The sequence below is a fragment of the Microtus pennsylvanicus genome, chromosome 11, assembly GCF_037038515.1.
Source record: "Microtus pennsylvanicus isolate mMicPen1 chromosome 11, mMicPen1.hap1, whole genome shotgun sequence".
Classification (NCBI taxonomy): domain Eukaryota; kingdom Metazoa; phylum Chordata; class Mammalia; order Rodentia; family Cricetidae; genus Microtus; species Microtus pennsylvanicus.
Genome location: NC_134589.1, coordinates 59929751 through 59944973, shown reverse-complemented (window position 1 = coordinate 59944973; position 15223 = coordinate 59929751).

Genomic DNA, 15223 nt, shown 5'->3' with positions numbered 1-15223 from the left:
TATTTTTCTTTTGCTGTTTAAAGCAGGGCCTTCCAGGTTCCAGAAAATCCTGTGGGCTAAGGAATCTGTAGGAAGACAAGCCTATCTTGACCTGAGCAGCTAGGCTATCAGTTCCAGAGAGTCCGCCCACTGTCTGGAGGTCTTTAGTTCAAATGAAAGGCAGTTTCTCTCAGTGGTCAGTGCTTAGCAGTTGAAACAAATTGTGGATGGAGGTTGTTTTTGTGTCCATTTGTCTTCTGTCTTCTTTGGAGGATATAGAATGCTGCTGCTAGGAGCCAACCTGCCTCTTTTTGTTATAAAAAGTCTTTAATAATTAGATATTTAAATACCATATTCCCCAGATTTCTGAGCAGTTGAGGGCTGTTTATCAGGTATAACTACAGTATAGAATCTTCCTGGAGACTAAAAAAAAGTAAAAAAAGAGCCAGGCGGTGGTGGCACATGCCTTTAATCCCAGCACTCGAATAGCAGGTGGATCTCTGTGAGTTAGACACCAGCCTGGGCTAAAGAGCTAGTTCCAGGACAAGCTCCAAAGCTACAGAGAAACCCTGTCTTGAAAAACAACAACAACAACAAAAAAGAATCTGGAGAGCTGGAGTCCTAGCTTGGCTGTACTGGCTTTCAACTTAACAAGTACGATTTACACTCGTAAAAAGACAGAAAGAAGAAAAAAACTGCTTGCAATAGAAGGTTAATGGCAGAACTGACAATAGTAGAGAACAGCTTAATATATTTTAAATGAGGGTTGGATTAAGAGACTTAAAAGTACATACCAATTTAAAACATGAGACTTGCTTCGTAGTCTGGAATGAGATGCAATGAACAGACAATTATAATATTTAACAATAAACATAGATGCAGGGCTTAAAAGGCCAGGACAGACCATTATACCACCACTTCTGAAAAGCCCAGGAGTCTTTAGGACACACCTGATATACATCAATAACTAAGAAGGTGAATTTAAATATATATATATATATATGATTTTGGCTGCATGTATGTGTGTGCCATATGCATGGCTGGTAACTACAGAGGTCAGAAGAAGGCATCAGATCACATGGAACTGGAGTTATACACTGTTGTAGGTCCTGGGATTCAAACCCAGGTCCACTGCAGAAAAAACAAATGCCCTTAGCCATATCTCGAACCACTAACTTTACATGAATGAAAGATAAATAGAGTTTTTAAAGTTTACCTTTCTGGGGCAGAAGAGACGGCTCAGCAGTCAGGACCACTTACTGCTTCAGCAAAGGACCCAGGTTCAGTTTCCAGCACCCACTTCTTGACTAACAACCATCTGTAACTCCAGTTCCAGGGAATCAGGTACTTTCTTCTAAACCATGTGTGCATGTGGTACATTTTGCTTACATATATACAAGCAAAACATTTAAATAAGTTTTTTGGTTGTTTTAGTTTCTCAAGACAGGATTTCTCTGGGTAATAGCCCTGGCTATCCTGAAACTCAATTTGTAGACCAGGCTGTCTATGAGTTTCCTGTAAATATAAAATCGTTCCAAGCTAAAGTTTTTCTTTTCTTCTTCTTCTTCTTTTTTTTTTTTTTGTTTTGTTTTTTGAGACAGGGTTTCTCTGTAGCTTTGGTGCCTGTCCTGGAACTAGCTCTTGTAGACCAGGCTGGCCTCGAACTCCCAGAGATCCGCCTGCCTCTGCCTCCCGAGTACTGGGATTAAAGGCATGCGCCACCACCGCCCGGCTTAAAGTTTTTCTTTTAAATACTTACACACAGAGCTGTCCCTGTGGCCTTAACTACTGTGGAGATTACAGTACCACCTAAGCCTAGGAGCTTCAGGCCATCTTGGGCTAGGTAATGAGAACAACAACAAACAAAATAAACAAAACACCTGCACAGAAAAAGTTGCCAACAATGCATCAGAATGTAATTGAGAAACCCCAGCAACTCTAGGAGAGCCTCTCTCTCTTTTTCCCTCTGTGTATGTGTGTATGTGTGTGTGTGTGTGTGTGTGTGTGTGTGTGTGTGAGAGAGAGAGAGAGAGAGAGAGAGAGAGAGAGAGAGAGAGAGAGAGAGAGAGAGTCCCCATCCCCTCTTTTGTTATTTGTTTGTTTGCTGGGATTTGAACACAGGCCTCACACAGCTAAGCCACACTCTGGCCGAGCCCATACAAACAACATGGCACATTCTCATACAGGCCAGGAGGGGTACGAAGCTGGTATGTCACCTAGTGCTGCAATCCTATGAGGCCATATATGTGGCCGATGGGACAGTTGAACCAGGATGGCGGCATGGTCTGCCCCCTCTACACATTTGGAGCAGTGTTCTCGGGGTGCAGTCTCCTGTTTCTGGAAGTGCTTCTCAGAGCTTTTCCACACTAACCCATCAGTGGAAGAAGAACTATCTCAATTTCTGTTCTTGACTTTCTTTTTTTTTTTTTTTTTTTTTGGTTTTTTGAGACAGGGTTTCTCTGTGGCTTTGGAGCCTGTCCTGGAACTAGCTCTTATAGACCAGGCTGGTCTCGAACTCACAGAGATCCGCCTGTCTCTGCCTCCCGAGTGCTGGGATTAAAGGCGTGCGCCACCATCGCCCGGCGACTTTCTTTTTATTTTTAAGTCCTGGATATAGAACCTAGAGTCTTGCAAATGCTTTTTTTTTTGTTGTTTTGTTTTGTTTTTTGTTTGTTTGTCTGTGTTTTTTTGATTTTTCCAGACAAGGTTTCTTTGTACCTAGCTGTCCTGGAACTCACTCAGTAGACCAAGCCAGACTTGAACTCACAGAGATCCACCTGCTTCTGCCTCCCAAGTGCTGGGACTACTACAGGCATGCACCACCACCACCAGACTTCCTGCCTTGTTCTTAATGCCTTCAAGTAGTTACAAGTCTCATGGGACAAAGAACAGTACCCCTTGCCGGGCGGTGGTGACGCACACATTTAATCCCAGCACTCGGGAGGCAGAGGCAGGCGGATCTCTGGGAGTTCGAGGCCAGCCTGGTCTACAAGAGCTAGTTCCGGGATAAGCACCAAAGCTACAGAGAAACCCTGTCTCGAAAAAAAAAAAAAACAGTACCCCTTGCATTCTCCTCCCAGAAGCAGTGCTGCATGCAGCATGTCTTGATCCAGTTTTTCTTCACTCTCCTTACCTATGTGTCTGCAAGGCAAATTTTTCAGGGAATAGTTCTAGTCAAGCCTGGTGGTACAGGCCTGGGATCCCAGCATTTGAAAGGCCAGCTCAAGATCTGCCTAAGTACTTTGGTAAATCCTTGTCTCAAAATAATGGAGAGAGCAGGAAAACATAGCTGAGTTGTGGGGTGGGCCCCAGGCACTGACTGAGGCAGGAGAGCCAGGGAACAGAGTAGCAATCTGGAGCTCTTCTCAGTTTGGATTTGTACAGTCCCAGGTCCCGGTTCCTTGTGAAAAAGCGTTTGACAGTCCAGTTCTTTTGCCTGCATGTATTATGCACACACACACTTGTCCAAACAATGCATGGACCCCTGCATTGGGCTACAGGTACACCTCTCTCTAAACCAGTGGTCCTCAAGCTTCCTAATGTAGTGACCCTTTAATGCAGTTCCTCATGTTGTAGTGACCCCCAACCATAAAATTATTTTCGTTGCCATTTCATAACTGTAATGTTGCTAACGAATTATAATAAAAAATATCTGTGTTCTCCAATGGTCTTAGGCGGCCCTATGAAAAGGGCCCCAAAAGGGGTCTCAGTTCACATGTTGAGAAACTCTGCTCTAAATAATAGTATAAGTCTTCCCACCCATAACAGCAGTCAAACTTAGACAGTTTCTACTCAAATATGCCCCCAATGTATCCAGTACAAAACACAGAAGGACCTATTGGGCCTGAACTGGTTGTGATGTACATACTGCAAGGGCTTTTGGTTTGTTTTTTTTTTAACCCATTACCATTTTAAGCATACTCATAATTGGGCACACATATGATTAAAATCAGGTGCATCATGGAAAGGAAGATACTCAGTAGGAACAGCAAAGAAAAGAGAGACACAGATTACAGTCTTTGGCCACCTTACTCCTCCTTCTCTTGAACTCCGTAAGAGGAAGCCCCTTAAGTACACTCACTGACCACACTCATGAGGCCCACCACCAGTCTGGTCAGTACAGTCCTCTTTCAATCTGTGCGATCATTTCTGATCTTGCTTCTTTTGTAGATCAGTGTAGCCCAATGCAGGGGGGGGTCCATGCATTGTTTGTAGATCGATTTTTTGGATGAGCAGTCAAGAGCCTGGAAACTCCTGCTGGGGAGGAGAGAGGATCAATTCCATAGCCATCTCTAGGATCCTGCTAAGCAGGAACTTACATTGAGTTCTCAGGCTCAAACGTAGGATTTGTGCCAACCACCAGCGACATACGACAGACAGCCTGTGTGCTGTCAGACAACCTCCTACCCACATGGGTGTCCTCCACTGGGTTAATGTGACATCTATCCACTGTATCAAGAATATACTTGCCAGCCAAGCGTGAGAGGCAGAAGCCCATGCATCTCTGGAAGCTTAAAGATAGTCTAGTCTACATAGCGAGCGTCAGGATAGCACTAAACAACAGAGAGGCCCTGTCGCAAAACAGACAAGCAAAAAAAGAATCTGCCCGTCAAGTCTCACTTCCTAGGTACTGGTGCAGTCAGGGGTGGTGATCTTCCCCAGCCTTGCTGAGATTCTCTGAGCTGTTCCATTTCTTTCTACAGACTCCTCTTTCTCTCCCTCTCCTATACTGTCGTTAGAGGCGCATGTGTAGCCCCACACAGGTGGACTCTGAGGATCGGATGCACTGTTTGGACAGGGCGTGTCTTGCATAGTACATACTCCTCTCTCCCATTGGTTAACTAAAATCAATTTCTGTTCCTCCAGACCAAAGAACTTTGCTTGACATCTTCCTTCTCCACCTGTGGTTTAATCATGCACAGAAATAATAAGCAACTCTTCCGGCGCCATGGCTCATTCACACCATTCATGAGAGACCCTGAGCTGCGCTAACCCTCTGCTCCCTCCCTTCTGGAGACTGAATCAGCTAGGGATACTCACTAAGCTCATGCTTAAATCTAGTTAGTTTTTACCCCCGGCCCTTCCAACCATGTTTTATAGGCAGTAACAAATCACTTCCTGTTTGTATTCAGAAGACATTGTAGAGAGAAAAGACTTGCCACCAAGCTGGGAACTGTCCCCAGTAGTCTGATGGCTGCTGGCCTGCATCACAGTCTATGCCAGCATCAGCTGATCATTTGGAACAAAATGTCCAAATCAAGACTGAGATGAGCTCTCTGGATGTGTGGTCTTCTCCGATGCCGTGGTGCATTCTCCGATGCTGTGGTGCAAATCCTAGCTCCGCCTCTGAAGAGCTGAGGTTGCCTTCCCCAGGGCCTATCCTTTCCATCCTGTTCAATAGAGCTAACAGCCACAAAGTTGCCGTACTGAGATTTCTGCCAGGGTTCTGTGAGCGGTCAGGTCAGAATGCTTTCACAATCTACTTCCTCAATTTTCTGAGCCTCATTTTAATCAGCTGTAAAACTGATAGAAGACCCCTGTTTTATTTGCATCACCTGTTGGACAGGAGAGTCCTATTACCCAAGATCTGAAAGTGCTGGGTATACAAGGAAATGTTGTATGTCCTTTGGGACTGTTCCAACTATGCAGTGCTGCTTTGAGACTAGCCCCATAATCCTGATTCCCCAGAAAAGCGTGAGAAGCCACCACCACCACCCCGAGACCAAGCCTTGCCCAAAATGTTCTCACACAGACCAAGCAGGAAGGAACTAGGTGGGTGGCTGCACCTTGTCACCAGCAGGAAAAGTGAAAGCCATGGAGTAGACTGGAGAAGCTTTTCCATCTCTCCAGCCTTCTCGATTGGAAACTGTCCCTATCTAGAAACAATCCTGGTTCCATGAAAACACAGTTCCTGGCAGCTAGGAGGCCCAGTCACAGCAGTGCTGACATTCTGAGCTTTGAACTGCCTTTTGCCTCTGCTGAGTGCTGGATAAACCGCTAACTCAGAGTAGCAGAGAACTGCCCAGGCTAGACTCTATGCATAGGAAGCAGCTCAGAGCCAGGCCATGAGTTCGCAACAGCAGGGTGATCTGGAAACCTGGAAACCTGCAGGGCAGCTCTCCTGCTGCCTTTGCCCTCACTGCTACTGTGCAGCACAGAGGCCGAAGGCGTCCCTGGGCCTTCAGGAAGGAGAGTGACAGGGTCAGAGCTACTGAAAAGTCAAGATGTAACAATCCAGAAAGAGGACAGAAGACCAGGGCCCAGTAGAGAAGGAAAGTGCAAACTTAGCCACACACAGAAATATCCCCAGTGCACGTCCCTCGTGCACGTGTGTGTGTGTGTGTGTGTGTGTGTGTGTGTGTGTGTTTACCCCTGCTGGGGTGCTACACTGAAAGTGAGAGGACAAAGTGTGGAACTCAGTTCTGTCTACCACATGGGTGCCAGAGATTAAACTAGAGTCCTTGGGCTTGATGGCTCTTCGTTTGTTTAATCCATTTTTGCCCTTTTGAGACAAGTTCTCACTATGTAAGCCAAGCTGGCCTCAGACTCACAGAGATCTGCTTGCCTCTGCCTCCAGTGCGGCTATTACAGATTCAGGAGCAGCTTATGAAGCACAGGAGATGAAACCCAAGGCACCGTGCATGCTGGGAAGCACGCTGTCACAGAGCTACAGCCCCACCTCTCTCCCAACCTTTTTTTTTTTTTTGCCTCTCTCTCTCAATTCTAAGTTTTTTTCTGTTCTCCCCCCTTCCTTCCCTCTTCATCTCTTCTCTCCAAACGAAATTCGAATTGAAGACCTGGAGCGGTGGCATGCACTTGTAACTCTGTCTCCCACTGGGGTGGGGGTGGGGGTGAGTCAGGTGGGCCGGGCAGGAGGAGGCACCTCTAATCCCAGCACTCCAGAAGCTCTCTACATAGGGAGAGTCAGGACAGCCGGAACTAGAGAGACCCTGTCCCCGCAAAAAAAATGGTGGGGGTGGGTGAAGGAGGTGAAGCAGGGAAAACAGGAATCCGAGTTCAAGGTCATCTTTGGCTAAGAACCCCATTTCTAAAAAAAAAAAAATGTAAATTGAAAATATACAGCAGTGATCACTAATAATTTTTATAGATGTGCTTAGCTGAGAGGCTCTGATCAAAAACGCGACAAGTTGCACCCCCATTCTCTCCATCTGGGCTGCTAAGCACAAGCCTCCCACACACATACCAGGCAAAGGCAGGACAGGTTAACCAGCTGGCACCTCTCAGCCCCCACCCAGCCCCGCTTTCACATCTCTGTGGCTACCCATTGCACAGATGGGGAAACAGAGCTCTAGCGTGGGGCAGAACTGCCATCTGTCTCATCCGCTGGTCCTGTTCTGCAGGTGTCCCTGAAATATCTGCCCCGCCATTTCCAACCACACATGTGTACGGTGCACCCTATGCATACCCTTCTCATGTTTGGGCTGGCCAAGGCTAACAGGGTTGGGGGAGTCAGTAGTCACTGGGGACCTTTTCTGGATGTTCATCCTGCTTACATGAGTTCTCCAGATGGTGACATCCTGTTTAGGTTGTCATCTGTGGGACAGTTCTTGTTTACTTGTGGTTCTGACTTCTGTAAAGTCCTGGTCGTAGGCAGCAACGCCTGGGTATGTTTGTTGGGTCAAACGCAGCAGTTCCTGAGTGTTTGCGTTTGTTGGGCCAAGAAAGGAGAGACTAGATGCCCCCATGGAGCTGGTCCATACGTTGTGTCTGGATGTGGGGAGACCGGGGCTACATCTCCTGTCTAGTGAGACATAGAAGCTGAGTTCTTTGTGAGATGCCAGGCTGGTGGTAGGATGGGGAGAGAATGGCAGCTGGCGTTCCTGTGATCCCGTCAGTCTGGGACAGAGCCTACAACCATAGTAAGGAAAGCGAAGCTCATGATGCATTTACGCTCATGTGTGAACTGAGAGAAAGCCTTTGGCTCTTTCCCAGAAACGGAAGCAGGTCTGCGCATGCGTGGCTAGGGGTGGTGGCGCTGAGACGCTCAAACCACGTACTGGAAATGGCTCTACACAGCCTACTCCACAAGGGCCAGGGCAGTATGGAATCCGCAGCCTGGGGCTAGGTAGGGTTGTACGTGCCCAAGTTTCTAGTGCTTGAGAGGCTGAGGGAGGAGGAGGAGCCTAGCCTACCGTTGTTTGTCAAACCTTCCTAGGAAGCTGCAATACACTTATCTACTCACCTCAGATAGGAATCACAACTGACCAAAGTACGGATAACTACAAAATCCAATTTAGCGGACCAATGAGTTTCATTGGGGTGACTGTTGTGTGACAAAACTTTCCCTGGGGAAATGTGGCACATACATATATCTACTCTCCCCAGAAAAGGAACCCACACGGACCAAAGCAGAAATACCACCAAGGTCCAATTTGGTGAACCAGTGAGATTTATTGGGGTTGCTTACTCAAAGACCTTACTGAGGTCCACTCTGGCATGGTGACAGCTCACAAATCTGGGAACCTGGACAGGTCCACTCTGCCTGGAGACAGTTCAGCAGGCGGGAGAGTGTCCTTTCCAGAAGCCTCATTTGGTCTCTCCCCCCCACCCCCACCCCTTTTTTTTTAACAGTTTTGTTAGACTGAGAATCTTCAAAGCTAAGAGTTGAGTCTGTTGAGTCTTCTTTGCAGCTTGTCTTGTTTCTGAGGGACTTGGCTTTTATTATTTACTCTGGCAGGGAGGGGCCTAGTGAATCTGCTCAGTTACAGGGACTTTGGGAAGAGATCTGTGGTGTTTACCTTCCTATTGAAAGAGTTTCCCTGCAGAACACACTATTTCAATCTTGTAGTAAACTGTTGCACAACACCAACGGAGTAGCAAGAGCCTGTCTCAAAACCAGCAACAGCAGCTCGAGCTTCATCTCCGCACTTAGGAGCTGCTATTCCTGCCGAAGACCTGAGGATTTCGTCTTCAGTCCCCGCGTCTGGCAGTCACAGCCACCCATAACTCTAGCTCCAGAGGTCTGACTCCCTTTTCTAGGGTCCAACACCTACATGCCAATAAAAATAAACACATATTTCTTAATTCCAAAAAAATATTAGACGTATTGATTTTAAGTTATATGTGTGGGTGTTTTGACTGTATGCGTGTATATTTAACATATGTATGCTCAGTATCTTTCTGTAGTTGTTGTTTTGAGACAAGGTTTCTCCATGTGATTGCTGGGAATTGAACTCAGGACCTCTGGAAGAACAGCCAGTACTCTTAACCATTGAGCTAGCTCTCCAGCTCCAACATGCTGTGTCTAAAAGGTCAGAAGAGGTCATCAAATCCCTTGAACTGGAATTAAGGATGTTTGTGAGAACAAGAGCAGCAAGTGTTCTTAACTGCTGAGCCATCTCTCCAGCTCCAAATACACCTTTTTTAAAAATTCCCACCACCTGTTTTAGAGCACTCCTCTGCTTTATATATGAATCTCCCCCTGCCGTCCTTTGCTGTTCCTTCTGTCCTTCCCTCAGATTCCTGATGCCCAGTCCCCATTCCCTTCAGCCCAGCCTTAGAAAACAGTCCTTAGAAAACACTAAAATAGTCCTCTGGCCTAACCAGCCTCCATTATCCCTGGCAGCATGTCATAGGCTGATTCTTACATCTAAGGACTAACCAGACCTGACTAGCTTAGTCTCTAAAATCAGGTACATTCCAGGTAGCTTAGGGCAAGGTGGTAATGTGAAAGAAAATGGCTCCCATAGGGAGTGGCACTATTAGGTGTCGCTTTGTTGGAGTGGGTGGCCTTGTTGGAGGAAATATGTCACCATGGGGGTAGGCTCTGAGGTCTTCTATGCTCAAGCTACACACAGTGTGGCACTCAGTTTACTTCCTGTTGCCTGCAGATCACGATGGAGAACTCTCAGCTTCTCCAGCACCATGTCTGCCTGCATGCCACCTGCCATGAAGATAATGGACTTCGTTGCTGAACTGTACGTTAGCCTCAGTTAAATGTTTTCCTTTGTAAGAATTGCCATGGTCACAGTGTCTCCTCACAGCAATACAAGCCCTAAGACAGGCAGTGTCCCCTAATTAAGACAGACAGTGTCTCTACAACCAGATCAGGGATACTTAGTCAGGATATGGTGAAGCCATGGTTAGAAGCCCAGGCAGAAATCCAGCCGCCTATGTGGAGAGTAGTTCCCCTGGGCTTTGTGGAATTGTTCACATCCAACTTCTCACTCTGCCAGTCCTGGCCACCAGCCATGAGGGATGCAGATCTGACTTCTATTTCTGAGAAACAGAGAGCCAGGACTTCCCCTCAGCTCACCCCACACACCATGTTCTTGAAAACCTGAGTCACAGCCACGCTGTCTGAGTCAGTCTGGCTAGGGCTCCAGTCTCCACACCACCCCTACCACACCCTGTACCCAGAGGAAGTCTGCAAACCCCTGTGCACCAGTGACATGGAGGTGTAAACTACCAGCCTTATGGAGTGACCCAAGGATGGTGAAAAGGGAGGGATCCTACTCTCTCACATAGAGTCACAGCGTGGCAACCAGGACTGCCAACATTGTCCACCCAGAGGCCACTACAGGGCTCTGCTCCTTAGCACTCCCATGTCTGTACAGAGTGAGGACGTGACCGCTCCAAGGTATGGTTGAGGGGAAGGGTTTTATTGTAGCTAGGAGGGAGAGTACAGCCAGAGGCATCTGGAAGAGTCCAGAGCAGGGAGAGAAAATAGTAGACCAAACACGACCAGCAGACTGAACTGGACCATGAGAGAGGAGGGGGGAGAGTGAAAGAGGAAAATAAAAGAGAGAGCAAAGAAGGAGGGGCCAAAGAGGGTACATGGCTAAAACGACAGGGTTCTATAGGGATAGGAAACTGGGAGAAGGGAAGCCCTGAGTCGAAGAAGATTAGGGTAAGGAGCTGAGGGGAGCCACAGGTACGGAGAGAGCCTGGAGGCCAGCAGACACTTAGTATCTAACAGGCACCAACTATAGTTAGCCTCTTTTGGACCTGACAATACCATCATGCTTTGGAGCAACAAAGGAGAAAACAGAGTCATGGGAAAGTGACTTCACTCACCTCAGGTCACAAGACAGCCAATAAACTGGAGAGAGAAACCTAGAGACGGTGTTTCCATTCACAGCCTCCACATTCCTCAGACCTTGGTGCCAAAGATGCTGACAACTCTGTCGTCAGCTTTGCCTGATCTTCGAATCAGCCCAGACAGGTAAAGATTAGGATGGACCCAGTTCACACAAGGCTACCCACCTGTGTGAACCACTCTAAAATCTGACTGCCATGGGTCCCGTCAGGGGTAAGGTTTCTAAGATGGTCACGAAGGGGGACAGTGCCTATCAGGGGATGGGGTTAATCCTCTGGGAGTCATAGAACCTCCCTCAACAGTTGGAAGGAGAGGAAGAAGAGAAGGGGAGAAGGGGGGATTGTCACACAGTGAGTGAGGCAGCACCCACTTTGCCTCTTCTACCTTAGACCCTGGTCTTCTTTCTCTTGGCACTTGCTGAAGCAGTACAAGGCACTGGTGACCATGAACTTCCCAGCCCCAGAACCATGAGCCAACACACCTATGTTCTTTGTAGCTTTTCAGTCCTCGGTGTCCTGCTATACCAATAGGAAGCAGAATATAGAGGCGTGTCACAGGTATGGGGCACAATCAGAGTTCCTTTTCATCTTCCATCCTGACCCAGAAGGACAGCTCTTAATCCCTCAGAGAAAACACATACTTGGCCTTATCCCTAGCTATGATTTGGGGTGTTCTCTGCCTCAAACCCTGGCTGTGTTAGGGAAGAGAGATGTTACTTGGAACACTCCAGATTCTAAGGAGCAGGTCCAGGCCAGGGTACAACCACAGTGTTCAGACAAAATCCTGGGCTCGGGCAGCTCCAACGGGCTGGGCTTGGCTCTCTGTGCCAACACACCAGTTAAAGAGACGTGTTGGTAATAGGAACAGAAAAAGGGGCCCTTCCTAAGTTCATCTTCAGGGTAGTGACTTGTGTTAAAGCAGAGGAGGAACTGGAAGGACAAAGGTGTGTATAATTAAACAGCCTGCTCACGGTGTGGCCTGGTTGAACATCTCAGCTGTGGTCCTTCAAGGTGATCCAGTAAGTTGTTAGTCTTCCAGGGATGGGACTAACCCGGTTCAGGGTGATCTTCTCCAGGGTGAAGTCTCTCCATCCTAGGTCACTGTCCTCATCCGGAGGACAGTCTATCCTGAGACATCCTGCTGTTTTTGGGATCCCAAGGGAGAGTCAACTTATAGCAATGACTTATCTCCTGCTTTCACCGGACGTGAAGACAGGTCAGAGAGGCATCCATTAGTGGTGAGCACACCTATGCAGGGTCAAGGGGAAGTCTGAGTTAAAGGAGACTGAAGCAAGGATGGAGACCCAGACTTGCCTCCCATGTTTTTGGTACCCTGGGGGCCCAAGTAAGAAGCCAGCATTTCTTAGCGAAAGCAGATTCTGAGGCCTGTTCTGAAGAGCAATTTGGAGACTCGAAACTGAAGACACCCCGCCTCTAACCCCAGAGCTTTACCTGCCAGCTGTGTCAAGGACTTGACTGACTTCTGCAGTACCTCAGTGTCTCTATTTAGAGAGGTCTTTAGGTTGTGGACACCTAGGGAGGACATGCAAGCTCCATGCCAACAAGGCTACTGCTCTAGCTGCCCAGGGTGGGCCAACCTCATTTTCTGGAGGCTCTATCGAGGGAAGGGAAACTATTAAGCCTCTATGCCTTCCCAGAGAAAGCATGTTCCCTCAGATCAAATCCTGCCCTTGCTCAAAAAGGATCAGTAGCTACACAACACTGAGAGTCACCCCACCCTCACCTCAAGTTCAAGGTCAGTGCGTGTGATCCCACCCACATCTCTAGGGCCACCACCTGCCAGTCCTTCCTTGCTTCCACCCCAGGTTTCCTCAGGCCATTCTGTATGCCAAAGGTGAGACCTTACCCTCGCTACCATCCTGCTGGGAAAGGCCTGCTAGGTCCTCAAAGTCAAAAAAGTTCCAGATCTCCCCAAAGGAACCAGATTTCAGTGTGAGAAATGCCTATTTGTCGTTCTGTCAAAGGTACCTAGCCCACTAAGGGCCAACATGCCATCAATGTCCCTGCCTGGTAAAACTTGTATAGAAATCTTTTAGTTTCCCCCACCTGGTAAAATTTTTGTTGAAATAAAGGCCCTTCTGCATCCCTGAAACTTGGTGGTCTGTAGCAAAGACCCTTTCCCCCTTTCCTTCATTTCCTTTACGCTAGCTCTTTTTAAACCAGCCAGTCCTCAAAGACTGTGAGGTAGGACCCCCTCCCTCTGCTGATAAAAAGACATAGTCAAGGGGGCTGGATAGGTGGCTCAGTGGTTAAGAGCATTGCCTGCTCTTCCAAAGGTCCTGAGTTCAATTCCCAGCAACCACATGGTGGCTCACAACCATCTGCTATAAGGTCTGGTGCCCTCTTCTGGCCTGCAGAAATACATGTAGACAAAAATATTGTATACCTAATAAATAAATATTTAAAAAAAAAGACATAGTCACCACCTTCATTAGCAACAAACAAACAACAACAAAACAAAAACAACAAAAACAAGTGCTCCTCTCGCTCCTAGTGCTTGCTGGCACTGTTGGAATTCTGGCGCTCCCTTTTACACAGAAAGAAGTTTCCTTGCTAAGCTACTTTGTGCATTCCTTTGTGGACACCAAGATTCTTCTTTGTTTCCGCCTCCAGGTGCTCTGGCCCCACATCGACCACACTGGGTGGCAAGTTCCTGTCCCTCCTGCCTCCTCCACCAGCAAAGCTGTCTGTGGGCTAAAGCAGCCTAGGACTTCTGCTCCCAGGACCTCCCAGGGCCGGGCTCAGGGGAGCAGCCCAGCCAGCAGATGCCTGGCTGAATGGACGGCAGTCTTCACTGGGTGCCCTTGGGAGCCTGCCTTAAAACAATGGCCCCAGGGCCAACCCCTGGATAGGATCTCAGAAAGAACTCAGATGGGACAGAAAAGGGGAGGTGTCCACAACGGAGCATGCAGGACAGTCTTGAACAAACTGCAGGCAACTGGTACTCAGTTTTGTGGGGGCATCAGGATGATGGCGGCCTGAGCTAAAGGTCACTCTTGGATGTGGGAGCCCTGAGGAAAGCATGGTCAAATTCTGGAGCAGAGAACTCCAGCCAGCTTCTTAATAAAGCCCCCAAGCTCCTGGCTGGAAGTCTTTGGGTCAATGTACCTGGATACGTGATCTTCTCATGGTGAATGAAGGAATGAAGGAATGAAGAAAACACAGAGTGTTACTGCCCAATCCAGGCATCTCCAAGCATTGGGCAGACCCAGCCCCACTAACTGTGTGACCCTGGAGCAGTCACCGTCCCTCTCTGAACCATATTTCATCCTCAGTAAAGCAGAATGCCAGTCCTACCCTCACAGGAGACGAAGGGCGGGGTCTCCGCAAAGAGAAGGGTGTCACTCGGGCTCTCAGCCCCAGACTACCCACAGGAAACAGCACACGGGCTAGTGAGCACTATGTGGGTGCAGAAGCCACAGAAGGCAGGCTCAGTGCCCAGATTAGAACCACAGGAGCCCTACAGAAACCACATCAGGGCTACCACAGCCCCACCCGCCCACAGGGACTTCCGCTGCTGCCTCTCCCAGGCAAAGCGCTCCACAGACTGTCTCGCGGGCCTGCCGGGGCTGTCGTGGATCAACAACTGTACATATGGCAGCCGCCCCCCCCCCCCCTTCAAGCCCTGGTACCTGCTGCTCCACCATCTCCTTCCTGCCCTTTCCTCTCTGCTTGAGCAACACTTCTGCAATTGTTTTAGTTGCTCTTAGGGAAGGGAAGCCCTGACTAGTCACAGTGGGACAACCAGACCCTTCCCTCTTTCCTGGTAACCTAATCCTATGACTGCCTCCTGTTAATTCCACTGCAAAATCCACAGAGACCCGCCTGCCTCTGCCTCCTAAATGCTGGGATTAAAGGTGCGCGCCACTAAGTCTAGCTTTTCTACTGGTATGTTTTCTGTGAATGTGTGAGCGTCTGTATATGCACCACATGTATGCAGGTTCCTTGGGAGGCTAGAAGGACACTGGATCCCATGACACTGGAGCTGCAGGCTGTTGTAAGCCACCCAATGCTGGTGCTGGAAGCCAAATTCAGGTTCTCTGCAGGAGCAGCAAGTACTCCTAACTGCTGAGTCATCTTTTCGGTCCCTTGGAGGACAGTCTTTGTACGTGCATGGGTTCATTAATATAGACAATTTTCTATCACTTCTCCTTATTGTTTAGTA